Source organism: Stegostoma tigrinum, chromosome 7 (genome assembly GCF_030684315.1).
Source record: "Stegostoma tigrinum isolate sSteTig4 chromosome 7, sSteTig4.hap1, whole genome shotgun sequence".
In the NCBI taxonomy this organism is placed as follows: domain Eukaryota; kingdom Metazoa; phylum Chordata; class Chondrichthyes; order Orectolobiformes; family Stegostomatidae; genus Stegostoma; species Stegostoma tigrinum.
This window is the reverse complement of record NC_081360.1, coordinates 38056594-38081367: the sequence shown is the minus strand read 5'-3', so window position 1 is coordinate 38081367 and position 24774 is coordinate 38056594. Positions and strand designations below refer to the sequence as shown.

At 40.1% G+C, this 24774-nt stretch overlaps 1 protein-coding gene across 19 annotated transcripts in view; it reads left to right on the top strand.

Moving 5' to 3' along the window:
• Positions 1–24774, top strand: part of gulp1b (GULP PTB domain containing engulfment adaptor 1b) — a 344780-nt gene that overhangs the window by 66988 nt on the left and 253018 nt on the right. For 14 of the 19 annotated variants that reach the window (XM_048534120.2, XM_048534121.2, XM_048534122.2 and 11 more), the window contains one exon: positions 8298–8432. The exons of the other annotated variants lie outside the window; for them this stretch is intronic. The gene's annotated coding sequence lies outside the window, so the exon portion shown is untranslated. The remainder of the gene's footprint in view (positions 1–8297; positions 8433–24774) is intronic. 19 annotated transcript variants of the gene reach the window in all.

Here is a 24774-nt window from a genome sequence, read left to right as displayed (position 1 = left end):
CTGTAGGATGTTTACAGTGTCCTCAAATCTGAAGACTGATGCAAAATATTGCTTTAAATTATCTGCCATTTCTCTTTTTCCTAGTTCCATCTTCCAAGAATCTTCTGCTTAGTTTAGCCACTTTCTCTTCCTTATTTACCCATAGAAGCTCTTACTGTTTGTGTTTGGGTTTCTCACCAATTTACTTCTCACAATCCAGTTTATCCGTCTTTTATTATTTGTTATCTACCACGGATTCCTAAGAAAGAAATTTCCAATCTTCTGGCCTACACCCAATTTTTGCAGGCTTATATCCCTGAGTTTTTGATTGGATATTCTTCTTCACCATCTCTTGTATTTTAGAGATGGTTTATCCTTTTCATTGAATTGATTTTTGCTTTGAATACATTTTGCTGAGCACTCAGAAACATCTGTTTAAAAGCCTGCTAGCGTTCAAATATTGACTGTCGCCTTTGTCTATTTTCCCATCCCAATTTAGACAATGCTTTCCTCATCTGTGATTGCTGTTATTCAGATTGAGGACACTGAGAACTGAGTAGCTCACCCTAAAAAAAAACTGACTTTTAATTTCTCCTATGTTGAGATTACTAACACCTAAATGTTTCTTAACTGCGTGGGTCTGTTATTAATCTTGACTCATTACACATTACCTGGCCTTAAATAGCCTGTTCCCGGGTTGGTTGTGTAATGTACTGTCCTAAGAAAGAATCTCTGAAGCAGTTTACAAATTTGTCTTCCGTATTACAAAGATGAACAGAAATTGCTAGAGAAACTCAGCAGCTCTGGCAGCATCTGTGGGGAGGAAGCAGACCCTCCGTCATGCCAATGGACCCAATGTTAATTCTACTTTCTCTCTACGGATGCTGCCAGACCCAGTGAGTTCTGCCAATGGTTTCTATTTTTTGTTTGTTTCGGATCTTTAGCATCCGCAGTTCTTTATTTTGTTTTATTTTTACGTAATTGATGTCACCCTTGCCCATCTGACTTGCCAATCAAATACAGATTATAATCAGCCATGACAATTGTATTAAATAGAAACAGAAAGAACTGCGGATGCTGTAAATAAGGAACAAACGCAGAAGTTGCTGGAAAAGCTCAGCAGGTCTGGCAGCATCTGAGAAGGGAAAAATAAAGTTAACATTTTGGGTCTGATGACCCTTCCTCATGACAATTGTAGTGCTCATACCTTAACTATTTCCCAGTTTATACTTTGTCTGACAGTGAGACAACTCTTCAAGGGCTTATTGATAACTCTCTCCTTTCATACATTTCCTTTGCTATTCTTAATTACACCTATGATTGTTTGGCAGAGATCCTTCTATTTTGCTGTTTAATAATGTATCTAAACACCACTTTCTCCCCACTGTCATATTAAATATTGAAATAATATGTTCTGCCTTTTACTGCTAAAATCTATTGCCTCACATTTCCTGACATTAAAATATCACCCACCATCTGTCATCCTAATTTGTGAAACAGTCTTTTTCTTTCTAAAGTTCTGCACTGTCGTGTTGACAGCTAGCTATAATCCTTTTTTTGTGTTTTCTGCAAATATTGATCGTGTGCTTTCTAGGGGAAATATCATTGGGAAAGGGGCTGCACGGTGGCTCAGTGGTTAGCATTGCTACCCTCACAGTGCCAGGGACCTTAGTTTTGATTCCATCCTCGAGTGACTGTGTGGAGGTTGTAAATTGTCCCCGTGTCTGCACAGGTTTCTGCCGGGTGCTCCAGTTTCCTCTCACATTCCAAAGATGTACAGGCTAGGTGGGTTGGCCATGCTAAACTGCCCATAGCGTTCAGGGATGTGTAGATTAGGTGTGTTAGCCATGGGAAATGCAGTGTAGGGGGATGTTCATCGGAAAGGTTGGCGTGGACTTGTTGGCCGAAGGGCCAGTTATCACATTGCAGGGATTACGTGATTCTGTGAACATGTTCTCAACACCAGTTGATACTGGTGAGGCAGCATTTACTAGCTACTCATCATTCTTCAACTTGTTAACGCAATTTCCTGTACAGTCACTGTGGACTACATCTGCATGTGCTATAACTTTATTAACCACACTCGAGCACTCTTTAAATGTTTAAACATATGTTCTTCTCTACATTTGCTTTATCTACATACTCCATCATTTCTGCTTGAGGTAGAATTGGCCCTTTTCAAATCATGCTTGTCTATTAACTGATGCCTGAAATTATTAATTTACTCTGTCATGGCAGAAGCTTCCCTATTCCTTATTGCATCACCCATAATTGCTCTTGTTCCTTTTGGCAGCTTGCTGTGACATAAATTCTTTCAAAGGATATGGGTAAGTGTAGGGGCAGATCCTTCACTATTCCCTCTGACTTCTCACCATTGTGTACCATTTTGACCCCTCACCATTCGCAATTTGAGTTCCAATTTTTTTTTGTACTGTTTCCTTCTGTAGATATGATTATTGCTCTGCTTACTCTAAGACCATGTCATTCTGTTGTCCCATTCTCTTGTGAAATGGAGATTATAGTGAATTGAACGGAGGTACTATTTTAATAAGTTCCTCCTCTACAAAAAATATATATTTCATATTTCATCAGTTCCAACCTTTGTTCAATCATCCTTTTTTGTTTTGCATTTGAAATATACTTTTGTTACTTACCCTTGTGTATCCTACTATATTTTATATTCTTGAATTTCTTTAATGTTACAAATGTAGAGTTTTAATAGACTGCTTTAAATTTTAATGATTGGTTATGGTAGTCTGATCCTAGCTGCAGTTTCATTAATGTTGTGTTATTCCTCTACACAGAAGGTGGTGTGAAGGTTCTCTGCTTCTTTCTTTAAAGTCCCCATCCCCTCCTTCACCTGACTGAACTCATTCTCACTTTGACTAACGTTACCTTGAACTCATCTCACTTTCTCCAAGTCAAAAATGTAGCCATGGGTACTGACATGGCTCCCAGGTATGGCTGTGTCTTTTTGAGGATATGGAACATTCCTTGTTCCAGTCCTTCTCTGACCCCACCCACAAGTCCTTCCGTAAGATATTGACAATTTCTTCAGTGCTAATTCCTACTGTCGTATGGAATTGTTTAAAAAAAAATCATCAGTTGTCCTCTAATTTCCTTCATTCTCTCAATTTTGCCTGGTGTCACTTTGACTCTTCCATTCCCATCCTTGACTTCTTCTCTGTTATCATTTCTAGAGAAAGACTGTCTACCAATACCCACTACAAGCACACTGCCCATTTCCTGTAAGGATTCTGGCCCATTCTCCCACTTTCTCCATCTCCGTTGCATCTGTTCTAATGGTGCCACCTTTCATTGAGTTACTTCCGACGTGACTACCTTTTCTCTCAACGTGGGATTCCCCTCCCTCCTGACCCATCTCGTACATTTCTAACCCCACCCATTCCCCTCCTTCCCAGAACAAAAATAAAGTTCACCTTGTTTTCACTTCCCACCCCACCAATTTCTACATTCAAAGGATCATCTTATACCATTTCTATCACCTCCAGCAAGTTACTGCCACCAAGCACATCTTCTCCAATCCACTCCCTGCACTCTGCAGGAACTTTTCTGTCCATGACACCTTGGCCCAGTCCTGCATCATGACACCTTCCCAAGCAATCACAGAAGGTGTAAGAAATTAGAAATTACCATTAGAGAGAGAAACAGGAGTAGACTGTTTGTGCTGTCTTGTCTACTCTCAGATTCGATAGGATTATTGCTGATCTGGCATTGCATACATCCACTTTGCTACATTTTCTCTATAATGCTTGATTCCCCTACTGATCTAGAATCTATCCACCTCAGCCTTAAATATACATAAGAACTCTGCCCGCACAACTCTCTGTCGCAAGGAATTCCACAGACTTTCAGCCCTTGGAAGAAGTTCTTCCTCATCTCAATCTTTAAATTGGTGCCCCTTAATTCTGAGACTACGCCCTGTGATCTCAGACTCTGTCATGAAGGGAAACATCCTGTCAGCATTTACCCTGTCAAGTCACTCAAGAATCCTATTTGCTTCAGTGATACATCTCATTCATAGATCAAAGAATCCTACTAGTGGGGGAAACAGGCCATTTGGCCCAACATGTCCACACCGATCTTCCCAAGAGCATCCCGCCCAGACCCATCCCTCCATCCTATCCTTTAACTCTGCATTTTCCACCATTAATTCACCTAACCAAACATCCTAACACTATGGGAAATTTAGCATGGCCAATTCACCTAACCTACACATCTTTGGACTGTGGGAGGAAACCGGAGCACCTGGCAGAAACCCACGCAGACATGGGGAGACAGAGTAAACTCCACACAGACAGTTGCCCGAGGTTGGAATCGAACCCCGGTCCGTTGCACTGTGACGCAGCAGTGCTAACCACTGAGCCACCATGCTGCCTTTGCTCATTCTTCTATACTCCCAACTTGTTTAGCGTTTGCTCTTGAGGTAATTCCTCCATACCGGGGATCATCCTAATGAACCTCCTCTGAACTGCCTCCAATGAAATAATGTTTTTCCTTAAATAAGGGGCCCCAAACTGCTCACAGTCCTCCGGATGTGGTCTCATCGACAACCGAATACTTGCAGTAAGCCTTCCCTACTCTAAGTCCAAGCCTGTTGGGCCAACATTTCAGTAGCATTCCTGATAACCTGCTATACCAGTGTGTTATAGGGGTAAATTGAAAAAGAGATAATTTGACAAGGGTGTCTTGAGTAAACAAAAGAATGAATTTATTTGTTACTAAAGGCAAAAAGAAATGACAGCATAACATACATTAGAATTGAGAAATTTGCCCAAAAACAGACAAAAGTTTACCAAAAATTGTCAGATTCTGGGTCATTCATAATAAGTGGATGGTTGAGCAGTAAATTTTGAGATTCGTAGCTTTGCAGGTCAGCGAAGTGATTTTGTTTTGTTCTGTTACTTTTTGAACTGGTTTGCTAACTAATTTCCAGTTGCTCGGAGAAAGAGGACAAGTTATCTGCAATACTGAGTCACTAGTAACTGTTACTCTGAATATAACTTTTATTCTGCACCAGCACTTGAACCCAGGCAAGTACACAGGAGTACCTGAGCCTGCTGGCATACATGGACCAGGAGTGAAACTCAATTTTAACCCCTTTTCCTGTGTATTCGTGAAAGGGAAAATGAAAACTGGTCACACGCCCAACCTGCTGCCTTTTTCCTCCGTTATGGTCACTATCTGATATATCACAGGAGATTAATATTCAGTTTGTAGTGCATTTTTGCCCTTGAAGCATCTGTGACACCTTCACACATCTCATTCCAGAATTCCTCTCCAGACAACAGTCATTTTAAGCTGCATCAGCCCTCTTTTAAAAATCATAGGTTGGAATTAAAAGTTCATTATGTACATGTAAGATTATGATCTGTGGTCATGACCTTCACTAATTTTGAAATTGGATTTTTTGATTCCAAAGGCAAATTTTTCACACACATTATGGTTAGCAGGGGTTGCAATGCTGACCCTTGTGAAGCACCGTAAGCCACCTTTAACTACACTGAATAACTAACTTTTACTCCCAATTGTTGCTTTCTATTCTTGAAACCAACCAGCAGTCCAATTTGCCCACCGTTCCCTGACTCCTCGTTCTCTAACCTTATTTATTAATTTATTACGGAGCATCTAATGATGTGTCTCTTAAATTCAAATATTGCCTATTAAATAATCTGCAGTTATTAGACTTTTGACTCATCAACTGGATTATCTGAGACCAAAAAGAAAATACATTTGTACTTCAATCAGTAAAGAAATAGATCACTTAAAAACGAGAACCCATGTATAGCATTCTCATGACTTGGGGTGCTTCAAAAAATTCTGGGATGATGGTCTATTTCTGATGATTGAATAATCAGTTTCAGTGGTACTGGATGAGGAACAGAAGTTAGCTAGTGCATTATGAGAATGTCCCTACTTGAACATTGCCATGGGATCTCATGTTCATGCAAAAAGGCAGCTGGAACCTTGGCTTAACATCTTATCTGAACGTTGTCACTTTTGACAGTTCAGCAATCCCTTTATACAACACAGCAGTATCAATCAGGATTATGAATTGAGGACTATGGAATGGAACCTCAATCCACAACCACCTGACCCTCTGCTATCATTGATCCAAGACTGACAGTTTCAGCTAAAGACAGATGAGTCGACACGGAATGCAATGAAGCATATTTGTGAAGATTTGACTTGGATTAAGTGAGATCACCACAATATGTGGAAGCTGAAAATTATTCAAGACCCATTGTCAAGTTGAAGACTTTCTGAACTGAACCTTGTAGGTTCGAGATTGGAGTCTCCATCCCTTCAGTAATCTCTGCCATTATCAAATACTTGACGAAGAAAAAATATCTAAGTATACTGGATTGGGTGCTGAAAAGTATTGTGCTCAGAAGCCAAATGGCCACCTAGTATGCTACAAACTGTGCAGAAGAGAAAATGTTTCCATTTGATTAAATCTTTAATGCATCACTGAGAAATATTTCAAGGGTTTACAAACATTACTTTATGAATACAGTTTTGTTATTTGGGTAAATATCACATTTAATGCTCTCACACATTTCACAACAGTAGGATTATGAATGAATAGGTCATCTGTTTTCATCGATTTGACTAAAAGAAGAATATTGATTAGAGAAACCAGGAGAACCCCCTTCTGTTCTTCGAAAACTCCAGTGGAAGCTTTACTCTTGTGTTAACACTCAAATGTCCAACTTCAGTACTGCATTGAAATATCAGTTTAAGATTAAATGTTTGAGCCCTGAATGATTTCCAAAATAATAAGTATTTGTTAGTGTGGTATTGAAATAAGTGGCCTCCTATCTTTAGCATCTTTGTACAAGATTATTTATGTTGAGTACAGCAATGCTCTAGTGTCGCGGAATAGACTGAAAAGTTGATGCTGGAAATTAATTTACGTAGAGTAGACTTGAAAGTTTAGAAGCATGTTGGTCCTTTCTTATTTTCCATTTGAAAAATATACAAAAATGACTAATTTTGCAGGAATATGCCTGTTCCACTTGAAATGGATCTAGTGTTCTCTCAGCAATGGGTCATTTCCAAACAATATTATTTAATTCAAAGCCTTAAACATGCCAACAACTGAGGGATAGTTGATTCAAGGATGCTTCAGCTAAATTGTTTAGTGGTGAGCCTTTCACTTATTCTTTCTCTTTCACTATTATCTTTCACTGTTCCTTGCAATTTTTCTTCTCTAGAACATAGAACATAGAACATAGAACAGTACAGCACAGAACAGGCCCTTCAGCCCACAATGTTGTGCCGACCATTGATCCTCATGTATGCACCCTCAAATTTCTGTGACCATATACATGTCCAGCAGTCTCTTAAATGACCCCAATGACCTTGCTTCCACAACTGCTGCTGGCAACGCATTCCATGCTCTCACAACTCTCTGCGTAAAGAACCTGCCTCTGACATCCCCTCTATACTTTCCACCAACCAGCTTAAAACTATGACCCCTCGTGCTAGCCATTTCTGCCCATGTCTGCATTTTTTTCTCTTGCTGGAATTTAAGGGGGTTCACTCACACACAATGTGTTGAGCATGATTTCACATTGTTTAAAAATGTTGCAAAAGGCAGAGCAAATACCTATTCATTCAGCCCCATAACATGTTGAAGGTAAAGGAAAATTAAGTTCCTACGTATCCACCAATATGCTGTTGACATCTTTTGGAGATGATGGACCTGTGATGGACTAATTCATTTGTGGTCATGCAATACGCAAAGAAAAACCCTTGATTTCATATTACCAGAGCAACAATTTCACTATCACAGCTGAGTTTGTACAATGTTCATTGGGATCTATATATATGTATATATATATGCCCAGAAGCTGGTGGATTAAACTGATTTCATAAAATCATACAGTCTCTACAGTACAGAAGCAGGCTATTTGGCCCATTTGAGTCCACACTGATATTCTAAAGACCATACTGCCCAGGTCTATCCTGTCCCAGTAACCTTGCATTTCCCATGGCTAATGCACCTAGCCTACACATCCCTGAACACTGTGGGCAATTTAGCAAGGCCAATCCACCTAGACTGCACATCTTTGGACTGTGGGGGGAAACTGGAGCACCCAGAGGAAACCCATGCAGACATGGGGACAATATATAAACTCCACATATCCAGCCATCTGAGGGTGGAATGAACCCAAGTCCTTTGTACTGTGAGGCAGCAGTGGTCACCACTAAGCCACAGTAGTGCCCTATCCATTATGATTCCCAGGCCACGCCATTGGTTGCTGATTTTTCCTTTTTTATATTTATTCCAGTTGCTGATGTTTAACTAAATGATGGACACCCAACTATTCCAAAGGAAAGGCATTGTTGTGGAATGAGAATCTCCCATTTTCAACTTGAACAGTGAGTGACCTGAAAAAGTCAAAGATTGCTTCTAATAAATTCAGGTGAGCTGCTCTAAAATGATGGTAGCAAAATGTAGAAGCATGTCTGTTATGCTTGGTCAGGACTATGCAGTTGTGAGAAAGGTGGCTGTCGTAAAATCTTTCTTCACTTTAACTAACTGTCGGTCTCAGGTTCATTTTGACTTGATTTAGGAACCACAATTAATTTAGAATCTTGAGTACTTCAAATGTAATTTCCCTGGTTCCAAAAACATGCAATGGGCCATACAATTGTCTTTATCTGTATAATAAGGACCATTTGGGTTCAATTCAAATCAATAATTTTTGAGATCAATGATACATTATCTCCATAAAATGTTGGAAAAATGTATTGTCTCTATGCAAGCACATTCATCTTTCCTCAAACTAGTCGGGTATGTCGTTTGCTGTTTTAATGCTTGGGAAGCAAAAGAAAACTTTATGGGAAACCAGCATTTAGTTTGTTACCCTGACAGTTTGAAGAGAGGAAAAAACAAGTCTGATTGATATGAGAAAAGCTGTCGTGGCAGAGTGGTGCAGTAAGAACACAAAAACATACGCAAACAAAATGAGTAGTAAAATCTGTCACATCCATATAGAGTTAATATTCTTGTTGAATTGCAGTAGTAAAGTCTTAACATTACGTATACGAGTCATTATGATCTGTAAGGTTATTCTGTAATTTAATAGTTTTGATTCATCAACTAGCTGTCTCCATTTATCAATGGCTTTATTATCTTGGTGGCTGAATTCCAAAAAAAGAACAGATTTTTTTTGAGAGCATGCTCCTATATTCAGGTGCTTTTGGGGATGATATTGACTAATGAACTGATTTTGGTAATTTCTATTGATATTTTCTTGAAAATATAATCTAGCGTTTGCATTTGAAGGAAATATATCAGTTAAACAATTTACTAAAATTGTTATTTTAATAGGGCTAGATCTTTCCACAGTCTGACCTCTATCTTTTAAACTACCTCCTGCCTACACTCAGCTACATGTTGGATCCCTTGATAGCCCTCTACCTTTGGTACATAGGTGAATGACAACAGCCATCACCTTCCCTGTAACACAGCCAACCCATGATGAGTTGCTGTCCTCCAATTGGGTTCTCCTTTTTATTTCTGAGGGGGGTTTCATGTGATTTGGGATCCTTAATCTTGGGGAAAGCCTTTCACTACCCAGTTAAGTGCTTGACTGGTGTTTATTGTAGTGGGTCTTCCTGAAAAAAGGTGACCAGCACCATTATCAACTTGTGCTTACAGGAGTGGGTGAAAACGTAAAGTGAAGCTTGAACCTCAACCATAACCTAACTAAATGACCAGAGTGCATTTCTGAAACTGAATGTTTCTCCTTCCTGTTTCTCATGCTTCTGGTAATTTGTTTTTGTGATTGCGTTTGTACTTTTCCACTACTACCTCACCAACCACTGGGAGTAATCTCACTTTTTCTTTCATTATAACCTTTAACATCTTGAAGCCCCCTAATAAATGACCTACTGACCTTCTCTGCAGTCATAAGAAATGCTGTAATTTCACTTCTCTTTTTATAGTGAAAATCCTAATCCTTTTTTTGCCCACTGCCATGTACAAATTTTCCTGTTCCATTTAAGAGGTGCAAATGAGACATATTTTCATCCTTACCCTTGCTTTCAAGATGGCAAACACTTTTTTACATCAGTTGTATAACCATCACAGTTATCTTTTCTGTCTTCACAATCATTACCATTGTCTGAAATACCTCTTTTAATGTCAGCATGTTTTAATATTGTTCCCTCAAATTCAAGTAAAGTTTTATTATTGTGTAAATAACAGCAGCTTCCAGTGCAGATCCTTGTAAAATACTACTAGTTGCACCTGATGACACTCAACTGTCCAATCGTTTTCACTAATCCCATTCTTTCTAACTCATCACACCTATTCTTATATAATAAAATGTGAGGCTGGATGAACACAGCAGGCCAAGCAGCATCTCAGGAGCACAAAAGCTGACGTTTCGGGCCTAGACCCTTCATCAGAGAGCCCAACCGTGACCACCTCTACACCTATTCTTATGTTGGCTTTACCAGCTCCTTCAAGAATTTTATTTACTAAGTCTAGTTCGTAGAATCCCAGAATCCTTACAGTGAGGAAGCGGGCCATTCAGCCCATCAAGTCCACACCGACCCACGAAAGAGCATCCCACCCAGACCTATCCTCTACTCTATCCCTGTAACTCTGCATTTCCCATGGCTAATCCACCTAATTTGCACATCTTTGGACTGTGGAAGTAACCTGGAGCACCCAGATGAAACCTATGAAGACACTGGATGAATGAGCAAACTCCACACAGACAGTCGCTTGGGCCTGGAATCAAACCCAGGACCCTGGCGCTGTGAGGTAGCAGTGCTAACTGCTGAGACACTGTGCCACCCCGAAAGCTGGAAAAGCTTTCAGTGGTTTCCATTTGTTTGTACCACACCTCTCAATTCCTTTTAAGAGCAGTGAGATTGAATTGAAAGCATAAAAGGTATGCAACAAATATTAATTCCATAATACCATAATTTTTATAAGGGGAACATGGTAAATAGAGTCAGAGGTGTACAGCATGGAAACAGACCCTTCAATCCAACGTGTCCATTCCAACCAGGTATCCTAAATTAATCTAGTCCTATTTGCCAGCATTTAGTCCATATCCCTCTAAATGCTTTCTACTCATGTACCCATCCAGATGCCTCTTAAATGGTGTAATTGTACCAGCCTCCACTTCCTCTGGCAGCTCATTCCATACATGCACTACCCTCTGTGTGAAAAATTTGCCCCTTAAATCCCTTGCAAATCTTTCCCCTGTTACCTTAAACTTATGTCCTCTAGTTCTGGGGACACCCCCTCCCCTCCTGGGAAAAGACCTTGGCTATTCACCCTATCCATACTCCTCATGATTTTATTAACCTCTGTAAGGTCACTTCTCAGCCTCTAATGCTCCAGGGAAAGTAGCCCCGGCCTATTTATCCTCTCTCTATTTGGAGGCAGTGATCATAAAATGCTCCCCTACTGATGCACCTTCCATGTGCCGAGGCAAATTTTCAATTATCAGGTTCCCCTCCCTTGTTGGGCTTTCTATGTCCTGCTTAAAAAAAATGAAATTTAAGAATTCTTTTCCTACCCTACGAGCACACCAAAACTAACCCAGTTAATATTTGGATAGTTAATGCTTACTATTTCTATATTATTACTCTTACTTTTCTCTGAAGTTGGATTATGTATTTGTTACTTTTGCTTCCTGACTATCTGGGGCCTATGGCACACACTCAACAACACATTTGTTACTTGTCCCCTCAAGGCCCAATTTGATGATCCTCCTAAGATTTCATTCCTCCTCACTGCTGTAATTGATTCCATGATCGATATTGCTAACACCAGTCCCCATCACCACCACCGTGTGCCCTCTCTTATCATCTGAATATCCAATAACCAGGGATGTGCAGCTGCCAATCCTGCCCATCTTTATGCCAAGTCAGGGTCATAGCTATGAGGTTATACTCCCAAGTCGTCTCAACTCATACAGCTTGTTCCTCAGGCTCCTTGTATTAAAATATATTCCAGTCAGCCATGCTAAACCGACTTCTTTCCTGTCTAGCCTAGGTTGGATCTGCCTTTCAGACTCACTCATTTACATTTTAACTTCTAATTCTGTTTCGGTTTCTCTCTCCTCTGAACTACTTGTCAGGACCTCATTCCCTGCCAATCTAGTTTAAACAGTCTAACCAGTATTACCATCCTCAGCAAGTTCATCTGGATCTTAAAGGGAGTATAAAACAATTCCTTAAGTCATTGAAATGAATAAAACATAATTGTCTTTAGAGGCAATAGGTGTCTGTTTCTATGAGGTGCCTTTTATAAAGTCGTGCTTCTATTAAGTTCCAGTTTTATTGTGGATGTGCTTTTTCTCACGTCTTCCCAAAAGTTTGGATTTTGACTTCTTTATGCCATTTTCTAACAAAGAATTGGCTCATCATCTATTAACATGGCTAATACTAGAATGGATTGATGTGAATCACCATCAGAACAGAAACGAATAACATTGATAATCTTTATTTGTTCACTGAACTCATTTGTAATTATACCAGAGCCAGAATAATAGCTCAAACCAGTCTGAAATGTTCAAGGATTTCGGAAGGATGAAGTTTTGGGATGAGTCAGAGATTTAATAAACGCTTCAACATGATGGAAGAGTGCAGTTTTTAAATAGGGCAATATTTCCAACTTCACCTTTTAGCTTCCTTCCAAATCAGTGTTCCCTCGATCATCAATAAAATGACGGAAAGTGTCATTAGCAGTGCTATCAAGCAGGCCTGCTCAGCAGTAATCTGCTCACTGAGCCTCAGTTTGGGTTCTGCCAGGGTCACTCTGCTCCTGACCTCATTAGGGCCTTGGTTCAAACATAGACAGAAGAGCTGAATTTCAGAGGTGAGAATGACAGCCCTTGACATCAAGGATGCATTTGAAGTATGGTGTTGCTCAGCTGTAACAAAACTGTAAGCAGTGGGTATAGGGGGCAAACTCTCTGCTGGTTGGAATTATACCTGTCATATAGGTAGATGATTGTGGTTGTCGGAGGTTAGTCATGATGTATCTGCAGGAATTCCTCGGGGAATGTCCTAGGCCCAACCATCTTCAGCTGCTTCATTGATGACCTTCCCTCCATCATAAAGACAGCATTGGGGATACTTGGTGATAATTGCATAATGTTTAGCACCATTCATGAATGCTCAGTCTGAAGCAGTTCATATTCAAATGCAACAAGATCTGGACAATATCCAAGCTTGAGTTGGCAAGTTGCAAGTAACATTTGCGCCACACAAATGCCAGGCTATGAACATTTCCGATTAGAGACAATCTAATCACCACTTCCTGACATTCAATGGTGTTATCATCACTGAACTCCCCCACTATCAACATCCCTGGGGATAATATTGACCAGAAACTCAGTTGGGATTTGTCAGTAAACACAGTGGCTACAACAGCAGGTCAGAGGCTAGAAATACTGTGGTGAATAACTCGCCACCTTATTCCTCAAAGCCTGGCCACCACCTGCAAGGCACAAGTCCAGGAGTGCGATGGAATTCTCCCCACTGGCCTGGATGAGCGCAGCTCCAACAACAGTCAATAAGCTTGACACCATCCAGCACAAAGCAGCCGCTTAATTGGCACTACATCCACAAGCATCCACTCCCTCCAGCACTTATGCTCAGTAGCAGCAGTGTGTACTATCTACAAGATGCACTGCAGAAATGCACCAAAGATTCTTAGAGAGCATCATCCAAATGTATGACCACTTCCATCTGGAAGGACACGGGCAGCAGATATATGGGAACACCACTCTCCGTCCTGACTTGAAAATATATCATTGTTCCCTCACTGCCACTTTGCTCAAAATCCTGGAAGCCTCTCCCTAATGACATTGTGGGTCAACCTACAGCATATGGACTGCAGCAGTTCAAGAAGGCAGCTGACCACCGCCTTCTCAAGGGCAGGTAAGAATGGGCAATAAATGCTGGCGAGATAGCAAAGCTCATATCCCACTAGTGAATAAATTAAAATAAAAGACATTCCTGTGAAGGCCGAGAAGAAATGCAGAAATCTACTGTACAAATGTATGCAAATAGCTGGATTGTAAAATTGAAAGATGTTACTGTATATACTTGTTGATCTCATGTAAATGTTGACTGCCACTTTCAGCCAAAATATCATTAATTTTTGATACATCTAGTACCTTGATCGACTCCTTACTATTAGCTACAAAATTCACTTCCCATCCACTCACTACTGAAGTCAAACTTGCCCTAGTGCAAACACATTTAATACAGTCATAGAATGGCAAAACATGAAAGGTAGCTACTCAACTTTTCAGGTCTATGCACATCAACATGTGAGGTCAAGGCTACTACTTCATTGATAGGAGTATGGCACACAACAATCTAGCTGTTTAATATTTTCATGATACGAAGACAGCTGCTAAATCAGGTCAGCCTCCCTGTCTCTGTATTTATAATATAGTAAAATTGAAATATTCACTGACCCTTAAAATTAACCACAATGGTTCCTAACCAGACTTTGTAAATGACTGATTCTAGCCACTTAATTTATAATTTAAAGAAAAATTATTAATAACTTATTATTAATGCAGAATAATTGATGCCAAAGTTTATAGCTTCAACAAAGGAATTAACAAATTGTTATTAATGTGATAGCTTTAACTCAGCCACATTAACAACGAGGTAATCTAATTAAGTCTATGGCTTAAACCCAAAATTCTTTGATTCTAGCGCCCACCTACATATGGACAGTCAGGCAAACACACACAGTTAATGGATAAATCAAAAGAAAAATAATGAGCTATAACTGGCAACTTCATTTAAACAGTCTCCACAATTCATATTATTACAGGCACAGAGATTGTGTTTTGGCTAGTTTCTGAAGATACCAGTCAGTACAAATATCTTCCACTAATCTCCAAGGAACATATCTTTAATTCTTATAACTGAGATTCTATCTTCTGAACTTTCAAAAAGTAGATAATGGGATGAGAACCAGGGAACAATCAAACCTCTGTCGTGTAGCTTTACCAGTCACAATCCTTCTGAAAAAAACACACTTTTGAAAACCAGTTCAAACTTTGGTTTCTCTTTTTTTAGACTTGTTTACACTGGCTCTTGGTGAGACCCCAGTTCACAATCCAAGCAATCTGCTAGCTTTCTCAGCAAATGCCTCTCTGGAGTCAAAATATCCACAGAATTCTTCGAGCAATAACCCACTTGCAATTAACTTTCAGACCTGGCCTCAAAAACAATTACCAGTATGTTTGATCTCTTTTTAAAAAAAAAATGCTGTTGCTCACAGTCTAAAGGTCATCTTCGGCTGTCAGTTCATAATCTGCAGCTCCAAAACAAAAATGATTAAAAACAAAATTAATGAAGGTCTCACCATATGGTACAATGGTATTTTAATACAGTGCCAGTTCAAATTTAATGTAATCCTGAAAAGGGAACAAATAATTGTGTGGCAGCTGGAGACTTTCAGATATTAGAGAAGAATGTTAGAGAAAAGCTGTGCGGAAACCCAATGTTGATACCAATGAATAAATGGGCAAACAGTTTGAAGCCTAACATGTAGTGATAGTTGGATGATGTTGTAAAATGTGTCAAGCAACATCAGCAAAATACAGTCTCATTTTCTTGAGGATCTGACAGAATTTTCACCCTGAAACTAGCAAAATTTGGATTTCTAAGGCAGCCCTGGACAATTACAGCAGCTATATGAAAAGACATGATATTTTACTGTGACAGAAGACTAAGATTCAGAGTCTGCCATCAGCCTTGATGGCAGCTTTATTACATTTCAACAGTTTATAATAAAACATTGATAAAGAATTGAGACAGATTTACTCGTGTTGGGAATATGCGAGCAATGCCCATGAATTTTGACATTCCAATCAATTAAATAGTGAGAAAAGCCAGATGCACAAACAATGATGATAACTAACCGAGAAAGATTGGATTTGCAGTAATGCAGTCTTGTCTGTCTGATGGGCCAAAGCTTAAGCCAGTGGTGATATTCGAGGAAGAAAATCCCTCCCCACTTCCGAAAAGGAATAGTTGTCCAAGTTCATAATAAAAGTAAGTTTGAAGAACACCTGACCAGGAGAAACATCTTCATACTGTCAACTTGTAAAAATCATACATTGTTGATACTGATATTGAAGTTATATCCTGAAATTATGATACTGTAATGATTCCTAGTGGTCTAATCAGGCTTGTTAAACCACTGGATGTCTCTCAAAATCAATCAATTGAGGATAGCATCAGAAAAAAAGTTGGAATGACCGAGTGTTTGGAAAAGAGTAGACTTTTACTAAGGGGAACAGCAAATTGGCTCCAGCCACAGCAGTGCAGTGTGAGTGAGTTGTAGATATTTGGAATGATATCAGAGTGTTAAATCATTCCAGAAATTGTAGGATGTCAGATGCACTTATTGTAACAGATGATAGTTAGTTGTGGACTTAAGTGGCTTATGATGACATGAATGCTGATGAAGATGCTGTTGAGAATCCATCCAATGATGCCATTCTGTCAGCTTTTGCTTTCAATATCTATCCAAGTTTTTAGAATAAACTTTTCAAAAATCTTTTAAAAATGTATTCAATGCCCCTGAAACTATCTAGAAAAGTATTTCTTGTGCACTTTTCATTCAACACTTTTACTGAGATAATTAATTATTTCATCTCTAATTTTTTCGTTTTCTGATTCTATTTAGCAGGGCCATGTGGTCAGTTTTGATACAATGTTAATAATTCTACTCTTGGCAAGTGCCAACTGATATGTAGGGTTTCCAGCATTTTCTGTTTTGTTTCTGATTTCTGGCATGTGCTGTTTGTTTTGAATTATTATGGCAATAAAGAGTCTTTAGGACCACAGTGTCCAAGTATGGATAAGTTTACATTTGCACATTTTGCAGACATATATCAGCTAATTAGAAATAACAACCTCTGCACTTGCAGCTGGACAATGTCACAGTTTGAGAATACTCTATGTGGAAAATCTCTTAACATGCAATAACAAGCAGTTCCCTAAATTACAAATATCAAAACCTTCCAAAAGTATTTTGTTCAATGTGAAGTGTTTTGGACCCCAAACGCTTACATGTAAAGCAAGTTCTCTTTCTTACATTGCCTTAATAGATTGATAGAAATAGAAATATAGATTGTCCGACTCCAACATGGTGTCCCTGAGTATGCAGTCACCATATGTAACTGGCCACAGATTTTCTATGAACTTATTTACAAATTTACAATTGTTTGAAAGAAGAACTAAAATAAAAAAGAACAGTAAATATTGGGGAAGTTGTGACTACATTTCTTGTGAATACATAACTTGCCTTTTGAAATATTTTTTGGCTAATTTTAGTTACAAAGAATAACAGCTAAATGTAGTGGTTTTAATAATATCACAACTTTCCAAAACCTATATAAATAAACTGAGAATTTGTTTTGCAGTGACTGGGAATTAGTTTGTTTTGAATACAATATCATTGGGGAGGGTATTGATTTAGAACAAATTTACTTTGTGGGGATATTTTGCATTGTCAAAGCTGTTGCATTATAGCTGAGACATTAAACTGAGTCACCATGCATCCTATCAGTGAACATAAAAGACCCTGTAGTTTTTTTTGAAAAGCAAAGAGTTGTATCTGGCATCCTTGCTAATATTTATCCTTCAATCATCATCAAAAGAAGCAATTTATCTGATTATTATCAAATGGCTATTTGTGGCAGTCTGCTGTATGTAAATTGGCTGTTGTATTTCCTACATTACAGACGTGACTGACTGTACTTCAAAAGTGCTTCATTGTCTGCAAAACACTTCTTTTTGGGATATTTAGTAATGAAAGGAGCTGTATAAATCATGATCAGAGATAATGGGAACTGCAGATGCTGGAGAATCCAAGATAGCAAAGTGTGAAGCTGGATGAACACAGCAGGCCAAGCAGCATCTCAGGAGCACAAAAGCTGCCGTTTCTGGCCTAGACCCTTCATCAGAGAGGGGGATGGGGAGAGGGTTCTGAAATAAATAAGGAGAGAGGTGGAGTCGGACTGAAGATGGAGAGAAAAGAAGATAGGTGGAGAGGAGAGTATAGGTGGGGAGGTAGGGAGGGGATAGGTCAGTCCAGGGAAGACGGACAGGTCAAGCAGGTGGGATGAGGTTAGTAGGTAGGAAATTGAGGTGCAGCTTGAGGTGGGAGGATGGGATAGGTGAGAGGAAGAACAGGTTAGGGAGGCAGGGACAAGCTAGGCTGATTTTGGGATGCAGTGGTGGGAGGGGACGAGCTGGGCTGGTTTTGGGATGCAATGGGGGCAGGGGAGATTTTGAAACTTGTGAAGTCCACATTGATACCATTGGACTGCAGGGTTCCCAAGCGGAATATGAGTTGCTGTTCCTGCAACCTTCAGGTGGCATCATTGTGGCACTGCAGGAGGCCTATGATGGACATGTCGTCTAAGGAATGGGGGCGGGGAGCTAAAATGGTTCGCGACTGGGAGGTGCAGTTGTTTATTGCGAACCGAGCAGAGGTGTTCTGCAAAGCAGTCCCCAAGCCTCCGCTTGGTTTCCCCAATGTAGAGGAAGCCACGCTCATTACATTCCAGGTTTAGCTCTCGGTTATGTAACAAGGTTTTTTTTCCTGTAACCTTTTGATCACCTTAAATCTATGTTCTCTGACTCTCATCTTTTCCCATTAATGAGAATGATTAGTCTCAATATAACAAGGTGTAGAGCTGGATGAACACAGTAGGCCAAGCAGCAGCATAGGAGCAGGAAAGGTGACATTTTGGGCCTAGACCTTTCTTCATAAAATGTGCTCATCCAGCTCTACACCTTATTATCTCAGATTCTCCAGCGTCTGCAGTTCCTACTATCTCTAGTCTCGATAAACTTGGTTTAAATACTTCATAATTTTGACTATCTGTAAAAAGCTGCCTCTCAACCTTCTCTCTTCCCTGCCAAGGAGCACAACTCCAGCTTTGCCAGCCTGATCTGTTATACCCACCGTCCACACTCCTTTCTCTGTATTGACCCTGTTATTGCAATGAATCTCGTGAATTTATCTCTCAACTTCCAGCAGTCTATACGAAGCTGTCCACACTGTGACAATGGAAACACTCAATCGTTCAGCCATCTCATCCACCCTCAGCACTTTCCTTGCTGGCTGGAGGGTGTGATTCTGGGACAATTTTTCAGATATACCTTGATGTCCCTGGCTACTTGCCTTATTTGCACGCTTACACCTTCTCCACTTAGGTTTGTCAGGGTGACAGAGAAAGCAATTTCTAATTATTGACCAGCTTATAACTGTCAGCCATCTCAGCCACCCGCTTTGCTGTTGCAACAATCTGGTTTCACACTTGCTTGGCAGGAGCTTCATATTTGGAGGAGATGGAGGAATGGGAGAAGTATGCACAAACGTATATGTGCGCAGCTACATGTGCACTTTTATTTTATATCAACGGAAATATTGGTAAGACGTTACACCAGTAAGAAAACATTCAGTTTGTTGATACATTCGCATACAATTTTGTATCAGACAGGAAAACTGAAACACTAATTACTCACAGAACTGAAAGTTTGGAAATATAGATTTTCATTCTAGCAACCTCATAATCCACTTGATAATTAGAATAATCGGGACACATTGGCTGTAGAGTTTGTTGACTGTAGTAGTCTTTCTATATCTTATAAAGCTGAGGAAGCAGTTATAGTTAAATATTGTAGTTATCAGTCCGTTCAATATCTTTAGCTAACTCAGCGTGAATGACTGTGATACCTTTGGGATTTAATCTCACAGGGATAGAGTTCAGTGTGTCAGTGATTCTTTGATTTGGATAGCCAGAGAACAAGTTGAACCATTCCTCATGTTCCACTTGTAGAATAAGTGGCCACACCACCCCGACCTGTCTTCAAGTGGTTAAGAGTGGTCCAGGACTTCCAGAGATGTTTGAAATCTGTGACTGTACCTCACAGGAGGTTGGCCGTTGGACTTTGGCCAGTGATGTTGCAGTCAACTGGGTGATGCATGATCGGGAGGTGGGATAGGTGTCAGTTTGCGGAATGTGAAGTATATTGCAGTTGGTTCTGTAGGATTTCAGATGAGTGCTCTTTTTCTGAGGGCCTGTCTGATTAGGAATATATTTTGGCTGTCAACCATCGTTTACAATTTACATAGATGATTTGGAGTTGGGGACTAAGTGTGATGTGTCAAAATTTGCAGATGACACTGAGGTGAGTGGGAGAGCAAAGTGTGCAGAAGGCACTGAAAGTCTGCAGAGGGATATAGATAGTCCAAGTGAGTGGGCAAAGGTCTGGCAGATGGAACACAATGTTGATAAGTGTGAGGTCATCCATTTTGGTAGGAATAACAGCAAAATGGACTATGTTTTAAATAGTAAAAAATTGCAGCACGCTGCTGTGCTGAGGGACTTGAGTGTCCTTGTGCATGAATCACTAAAAGTAGGATTGCAGGTGCAGCAGGTAATTTAGAAGGCAAATGGAATTTTGTCTGCCATTGCTAGAGGGATGGAGTTTAAAAGCAGGGAGGCTATGCTGCAGCTGTGTAGGGTTCTGGTGAGGCCCCACCTGGAGTACTGTGTGCAGTTTTGGTCTCCTTGCTTGAGAAGGGATGTACTAGCACAGGAGGGGGTGCAGACGAGATTCACTCAATTGATTCCAGAGTTGGGAGGGTTGGATTATGGGAAGAGACTGAGTAGACTGGGATTATACTCAGTGGAATTCAGAAGAATGATGGGAGACCTTATAGAAGCATATAAGATTATGAAGGGAATAGATAAGGTGGAGGCAGGGAGGTTGTTCCTGCTAGCAGGTGAAACTAGGACTAGAGGGCATTGTCTCAAAATAAAGGGAAACAGATGTAGGACCGAGGTCAGGAGGAACCTCTTCACCCAAAGGGTTGTGAATCTGTGGAATTCCCTGCCCAGTGAAGCAGCTGAAGCTACCTCGCTGAATGTTTTTAAGGCAAGGCTGGATAAATTTTTGAACAGTAAAGGAATTAAGGGTTATGGTGATTGTGCCGGTAAGTGGAGCTGAGTCTGAAAAAGATCAGCCATGATCTTATTAAATGGCGGGGCAGGCTCGAGGGGCCAAATGGCCTACTCCTGCTCCTAGTTCTTCTGTTCTAACCATTGTGTCTTTTTGATGTGAATCGTATCCCTACGGATATAACATGGTTCAATGTTCCGTACGATTGAAACCCACTTGAGCTGTATTGGTATCAGAGATAATCCTCTCTGATGAAGGGTCTAGGCCCGAAACGTCAGCTTTTGTGCTCCTGAGATGCTGCTTGGCCTGCTGTGTTCATCCAGCCTCACATTTTATTATCTCTGAGCTGTATTGGTCTCTGCATTCTTCAGAAATCTCCTCATGAATCCTGGAGGTGGATGTCGAACATATTTGTGTGATAGCACCTAAGTCATGTTGAACAGCAGTACTGTGTTGCTTAGAGGGGACCAGTGAATCACCTTGTAGTGTTTTGGTTCCGTTGCTAGTTTCTGCATGAAATTTACTCTTGCCCTGACCTTTGCTCACATGTTCTGGGATTTTGTGGGTTGTCATTAGTCCAGGTCTCGTACCACAGGAGTGCTGGGAATATATATTTGAGTGACCTGTGAATTGGTGTTCAATCGCTAAAATATGAGGAAAATAGTGTGGATTCTGGGTATCATGAATGAAAACAAAATGCTTGAACTCTTAGAAAAGAAACAGCATTAAATTTAGATCAGAACTGGAAGAAGCTAGCAATTTAAATGTCAAAGAGAATGATGGTAGAAGGCAAAACAAGGATGGTAATGTGAAGACAAAGGTCTAAAGAAGGTGGAAATGGCATTAGTACACACATCACTGCCATATGTTCATATAAAACATAAAACAGCAGATGCTGGAAATCCAAAACAGAAACTCATTTGCCCCCAAAAGTCAAACCTGTCTACTGGCTTGCTTATGTTTCAGTGAGAGAGTGCATTAAGTTAAATGATCAAATGATCTACCTAAGATTGCAAGGTGTAGAGCTGGAAAATACAGTCGGCCAAGCAGCATCAGGGGAGTAGGAAGGCTGACATTTCGGTCCTAGATCCTTATTCATAAAATGGCCTATCTAGCCAGGTTTCCCCTCTGGGCTTTGACTTGTCCAGGAGGCACATTCACTAGCATTATAATCATAGTAAGACGGTGTCATTAGCAATGAATACAGTATACTGAATTGAGAGATGAACAAGTACTATAATTAGGCTCTGAGGAAGGGTCACCCAGACCTGAAATGCTAACTCTGATTTTTTTTTTCTTAGATACTGCCAGACCTGCTGAACTTTTCCAGCAACTTCTGTTTTTGTTCCTGACTTGCAGCATCCACAGTTCTTTAAGTTTTTATGTACAATAATCACTTTTCTTCACCTTGAAGGAAAATAGAAAGGTAAAACAGGCCCTTTGACCTGCCATCTCTGTGTTGACCATGATGCCATTCTAAATGAATGTGATCTGCCTGCACACAGTCCGTAACTCTCTAATCCTTACCTGTCTTTATGCCTGTCTTAATGCCTCCTAAACTTTGCTGTTGCATCTGCTTCTACCAGCTCAGTGCATTCCAGGCATCTACCACCTTCAGTGTAAAAAATATCTTTCCTTGTACACCTCCTTTATTCCCTCTCACTTTAAACCTATGTCCCCCTAGTACTTAATATTTCCACCCTGGGAAAAAAAAACTCTGACTATCCACCCTATCCATGCTTCTCATAATTTCATGTACTTCTATCAGATTGCTCCTCAGTTTCTGACACTCTAACAAAAACAGCTCAAATTTGTCCAACCTCGCCTTCTAGCTAATTCACTCCAATCCAGGCAACATCCTAATATACCTCTTTTGCACCCTCTCCAAAGCATCCTCATCCTTCTGATAGTTCAGCAACCAGAATAGCGCACACTACTCTAAAAGTAGCCTAACTAACGTTTTATACAGCTGCAATATGACGTGCCAACTTTCATGTTCAATGCCTCAACCAGTCAAGGCAAGCATACAGTACACCACCTTTACCACTTTATCCAATTGTGTTACCACCTCCACGGAACTAAAGACTTGCAGTCAAAGATCTCCAATGTGTAACAGTGCTTCTAAGGGCCCGGACATTTTCTGTATACTATCTTCTTGCACTTGACCTCCCAAAATACATCAGCTCATACTTGTCCATGTTAAATTCTATCTGCCATTTCTCTGCCCAACTTGCCAACTGATCATAATCCTGCTGCATCATTTGATAGGCTTCCTCACGATCCACAACTCCACCAATTTTTGTGTCTATATCAAACAAAAGAGGTTCCAGCACTGACTCTTGTGGAACATCACTGCTCACAGACCTTCAGTCAGAACAACAACTCTCCACAGTTACCCTCTGTCTTCTGTGGCTGAGCCAGTTTTATATCCAAGGAGTGTTTAGGCCTTGAACAGTGGGGAGGAAGGAGATGAAAAGACAAATGTGCAGGGAAAGATGAGGGAAGACTCCATCACTGTAGTCAGTGTGTTGCAGACAGGCTTCATGAACTGACCGACTGTGTCTTCTCCCTTCCTAAACTGAAATTTTATCTAATCTTTTCCATTAATCACATGTGGGGTGTGCGCACCATGATTGGCCAGCATTTACTAACTCTTCCGACTTGCCCTTGCGAAGGTGGTGGTGCTCTGCCTTCTTGAACCGTTGCAGTCCATGTGCAGTAGGTAGACCCACAATTGTGGTATGGAGTGAATTCATCTGAAATCGTCATCGTGTATTCTTTGTATACAGAATAACACAGCTTAAACGATTGGACTGTTGAAATTCTCCAATTGTAACTGTAACCTTCCTCTAATCTACCATTTTAACCTCTTCTGGTTTCACACTGACTGCTGGTTATCACCTCAGAAGCACAATGTGTACCTTGAGGAAAGATTTCATATTTCTGATCGGTACTCTGACCTGAACATTGATTTCAACAAATTCAGACGTTATCACTATTTTCTTTTGAGTTTGTGATCTGGAAAAGGGCTGTTGAAAACTGGGGAATAAGGTTGAATGAGAGCACAGGTACTCATATGGTTACAAGCCCAAGATGTAAGTTTCTCTATCTGTGAATGTCATACCTTGCTGTTGATTTGTTTGACTTTTGTACTCACAATGACTTCTTTCTTTTTTTTTCTACAGCTTCCATATTTGTTTTCTTTATGTAGATGTACTTGGTATTTACTACTCCTCTAACTGCCTTGTGCGTATCTCTTTGTTTCTTTTCCTCTCTGCAGCATCTGGTTGATTTTTCGATTGTCTGATTACATTGCCTTCTGTTGAAGAATTTATCTCTATTAAGCTATCAGTGTTCCTTTCCATTAGAGTATCAAATGATGATTGCTTCACTCTTCTCTTAATGACTTTTTCTCTCCCATTTTTTCCTAATATTATTAAAATGGCAACTGATCATTTGAGATTTATCTGTAATATTGGCTACAAATCGAATAACTTGTTATTTCCCTTTAACAGAGACATCTGTTACGTTTTCCAGAACTTTCTGCTTTTATATAGCAAATTGAGTGGTTTGCCCAGAATTGTGGGTAATGAGCAAGGAAATAGCAGCCCACTTGAGCTGAATGTCAAAGACCATACATATGAAAGTTGGGCCTATGCTTTTAGACCGTGTTGACAAGGACTGGCATGTAGATAGTAAATCACTTGGGCATGTAAATTAGGTTCTGTTAAAATTCACTGCTCAATAGTTTATCTGTGCCAGAGTACAATACTGTGAAGC